Below are 4732 nucleotides of genomic sequence, written 5' to 3' on the forward strand. Positions count from 1 at the left end.
GTGACAATCGCATGCAATATATCGCCCATCCCTAGTATAAATGTCTTTGTCTCTGCTGTACACAAAGAAAGATATTTGGAAGAATATTTGTAACCAAGCAGATCTAGCCTAAAATACTATGTTAGTCAATGGTGGGCTAGATCTGCTTGGTTACAAATATTCTTCCAAATATCTTTCTTTGTGTACAGCAGAACAAAGACATTTATACAAGTTTGGAACAACTTGAGGGAGAGTAAATGATGACAGAATTTTCATTTTTAGGTGAACTATCCCTTTTATGTTGAACCAATGTTGTCACGTTGACTATTTAATCAATGTCTTTCCTACCTTTTATGGACCTCAAAAGGTGCAATGACGTTGCTGCCTATGTGTGGATCAGATACCCTCAGATTTCATCAAAAATATCTTAATTTGTGTTCTGAAGATTAACGAAGGTCTTTCGGGTTTGGGAGACATGAGGGTGAGTAATAAATGACAGAAGTTTCATTTTTGGGTGAACTAACCCTTTAACACAGTGTTACTGAGCACCTCATTTTTATTTGTCTTGGTGAATTAATACTCATACAAAGACATGGCAACATAATAGCCTTTCTGCCTTTACAGTATGCCTGGTACATAACTATGGAGGCAGCGTTTGATTTCACCACTGTAAGTGCAGTCTTAGTGTTGACATGAAAATGTTTGTTAATTGTGGTGAGTTACATTACAACTGTTCTTATCTTCAGTCTGACATGCCATATCTGAGGAGGTGGTGGTGCAAGGTTTTGCTGGAGAACCTTGGGATTGAGGGGTATGGTTTTGTGAAATAAAAAGTAGCACATTAATAGATACTACTAACAAAGTGGGAAAGCATGATGAATATATTTGGTCAATGTCAATTACAGACATGGTCGAAGATTTGCCAATTTTACACCAGAAGGCAGGGAGATGGGGGATGGTAGTCTGCCGCCTGTCTTACGTGTCCCCAGGAAAAGGAGACGTAGCACTTTGGTAATATTTTGTTGAAAAGTAGTGAAAAAAGCATGTATAAATAAGTAGCTGTTTCATAAGCAATCTGTTTTTTATGTTTTACATTTTGAAGGTACCTACACTCCCAGCAAAGATATCAAGGGCTTCAAAGGATATTTTGCAGGCATAGTTCAAATTTAGCATTCTCTCTCTGTCTCTTTCTTTCTCTTACTCTCTTCCCGTCGCTCCACGCTCATTTGAATGAATTGGGTGCAGCCGTTTTCATGGGCGAAGCTGAAGTGATTCTACGGTGGATACTGGCTGTGAGGGGGAGCCTTCTCATCTAGTTCTGTCCTGTTTCCCCACGTTGTAGCATGTGTATGTGCATTATTGAAACTGTGGTGTGTCATTGCTGGATTGCAGTATCAATTAAACAATTAAAACTGTTAAATTGTGGAAATTATTCTTATTTTACTGTGGTTAATTTATGTGATTTTACAAAATTCTAATTAATACTCAAATTATTCATAATTTAAAATTGTAATATAAAGTAATTTAATGTTTTATTTAATGTTCACTGTTAAATATCACAAACATAATGTGTACTTTCTAAAATGTATGGACTTTTACATTGGTAGTTGAACTGTTGCTCAAAAAACAAACATGAACAAATAGCAGAGGCAGCAAACTCCCAATCAAGCTTGCCAATTTTCATAAGCAAGCCTTGGAAGCCTGTAAGCTTGCCTTCTGCCACAACTTTCCCCCCATAGAAGTATCATATGGAATAATCAGAATGTGCTGCGTGGGAATTTTTTTAAAAAATTTTAAAAGAATGGTTTGACAAAGGTGTAACTTTTATTTTAGATTTGTTAAAAAGGGATGGTAACTTCTATTCCTATTCTGAATTTACAACAATGTTTAAACTGGATACCTCATCTAAAATTTATCATTAGGTTATTAAATCTCTCTCACCCAAACTTATATCTAGTTAGGGCATATTGTAGTTACAGAGTAGCAAAATGTGAAGTACCCAAATTGTCAATTGGAGGTCTGGAGCTCTGTAACGTTAAATGTAACAATTTTTGGATGAGAAGAATCCTTAAGTTTAGTTGTCACCCAAAAGCTTTTTTTTAAATGGAAAAAAATAAATATCTTTCTACTATTAGTGTATGGTCTGGTATCAATAAATTTTCTCTGCCTACAGAAAACTTTATTTTTGAAATAATTAATGTTCTGTTTTTGTGGGAAACAGGGTCAAAGGAGATGGACTATATATATATATATATATATATATATATATATATATATATATATATATATATATATAATTATTATTATTATTATTGGTCTTAGACATTTGTTAATTTTTTTCTTGCTTGTTTATACATCCTTTTTTGTATTTTGTTTCAAATCTATTTCATGTATCCCCTGTATGTTGTTTAATAATAATAAAAATGTTTTTAAAAAATAGCAGCGGCTTTTAAAAAGGGTTTTTAAACCTACTGCTATGTTTTAAAGTCCAGTTTAAATTGCTAGGGGGAAAAAAGTATTCAACACCTTCGTGTCATAAACCTTAAAAGCTTAATATACCGCTTCGATACGATTATTTCAACTACTTCCTTATTATGCGTGTAGATTAGGTGACGTATATCCGCTCGGCCGCTCCACTAGTGGAGGTGACGTATTTCCGCTCTTGAGTGGAGCTCCACTCGCTTATGGTCTGCAGCCAGACCCTTCTCGTTTTAGCCTACAAAAACACGTCATCCGTATTGCCCACGGATTCAGTTCAGAACACGAGTAAAAAGTGTTAAAAAAAACCCCTACAAAACATGGCGGATATGTGCGATCGACGCTGAGAGGTTTTATAGAAAATATTTTTATTTAATGTTATATGTGTTATTTTTCATCTGCAAATACCAATGTGGACGTTTATAAAGGTTGGCCATTAACTTTTAAATGCATCATTATGAATTGATATGCATTGAAGGAGTACTCCACATGAAAGACCCGCGACTGCAGATCAACGTGCTGCATTTCACTTTGATACGGTAGGAAATTAACTAAATGAAATGTGGAGGATGTAAGATGATTGACAGGCCAGTTTACGGTGACAGGATACGACAAAGACGGGATTGAATGACGTGATAGTATGTCCCAAAGCTTTTTAGGGCGTAGTATAAGTAGGCGAATTGGGACGCAGCACATATTTTAGTCACTATTCTGTGCCATGTTTTTACTGACAATCATTTGTACGTAATTCACACATTTATGCCAAAAATCCCAATGTCCAAAGTAGTTCCGCTGTCATTGCATCATGAGTATTATTATGTGCTTTTATTTATTTATTATTTATAATTATCTTTTCTTACAGTAATATTGTTCCTTTGTTAAAGGAATTATATTAAAATATATTAAATGTATTTATTTTTTATTATTATTACTGTTGTAATTTATGTATGTTTATTTTGGCGGAAAGTGTTATGGGGAAGAGGGGGAAAAAGTAACTGTAATTGAAGTTTTCTGTTAATACTACATAAAAAAAATCCTATATGTGGGGATGTACCCTCAAAAGGTTAATAGAGATGGGCACAAAAATGACCAAATTTCTATTCTCTACTCCCCACCAGTGGGGCGCGCCCCACACTTTGAGAAATGCTGCTCTAATGTGAACAAAGATTTCAGACAAATGCAATCAAATACTGAGTCAGGTTTTATTGTTTCATTGATTCAGTGAAACATTTAGATGGATAACTGTTTTACTTGCTGTGTGTTCTTTCAGTTTAGAGGCATTATAACTGATGTTGATAAACTGAGTAAATGAGGCAAAATGTGCATCTATAACTAAATTTAAATCAAACATTAAAGGTAAAACACTACAACAACAGTAAACAAAGTTACAGTAAAACTTGTGTTTTAGATGTCATAAGGGTGAATAAGAGAATTATTTCATTAACTTACAAAACTGAAACTAACAAGAAACATGAAGTATTTCATCACCCTTACATGAACACGGTACATTAGGTATTACATGGTGCCGAAAGTTGGTGACTGCAAAATACCTTCGGTCATGTAGGTTCTAAAATGTTCGTAAGTACTGTGAATTGGAAGTCTGAGAACAATAAGGCATGTGTTGGCCTCTGGAAATATTCTGGTTTCTTGACCAAATGTGTATGAAGAAATTCAATTTTTTGGCTGATGTGGGAATCCTAGTGGAGGAACAGATGAGGCTCCAGAAGCAAACTCCAGCACCATTTCCAGTGTCAATGGATTGCAGTCGCCTTCTATAATCACACAGATTAGAGAATGTTAGGGATGCCATTAGTAAAGACATTCAACAGCAAACTAAAATGGAAAATGTCAAATAATACCTAATAATAAAGATAAGACTAATTTTAATTTTGGCTTCATAAAGCCTGTCCAGAAATCTTGATGCTTTAAGGTTTTAAGGCCATGTAGTCTTCAAACAGACAGAAAGAAGTAGGTTTAAATGCAACATCAGATACAGACCTGCCAACATGTACGCATTTTGACCTCAATGTACACGCTGATACAATTTGTCACTCTAAACTATGCAAAAACCTGGCTCTGTTCATGCGTAGTTCTCAAATTAAGCAAAAGAAAAGAGTTTGACCAATTATAGTGCTCAGTTCATTTCCCCAAATAGCAAGAGGGGATGACTGACAAATTCTTAAGGACTATCATTTATTGATAGGACTCCAAATTGACAGCAACACAAAATCCCATCCGCTCTATCTCCCTCCTCATGCTGTATGTCCTACGCCTT

The 4732-nt window shown here is 34.9% G+C and overlaps 1 long non-coding RNA gene across 1 annotated transcript; it reads left to right on the top strand.

Moving 5' to 3' along the window:
• Window positions 1-382: 382 nt before the first annotated feature.
• LOC137025056 (uncharacterized) lies at window positions 383-953 on the top strand. The gene is made up of 3 exons (XR_010895824.1): window positions 383-648; window positions 726-790; window positions 885-953. It is a non-coding gene; the product is annotated as an uncharacterized lncRNA (long non-coding RNA).
• The last annotated feature ends 3779 nt before the right edge of the window (window positions 954-4732 follow it).

The sequence above is a fragment of the Chanodichthys erythropterus genome, chromosome 8, assembly GCF_024489055.1.
Source record: "Chanodichthys erythropterus isolate Z2021 chromosome 8, ASM2448905v1, whole genome shotgun sequence".
Classification (NCBI taxonomy): domain Eukaryota; kingdom Metazoa; phylum Chordata; class Actinopteri; order Cypriniformes; family Xenocyprididae; genus Chanodichthys; species Chanodichthys erythropterus.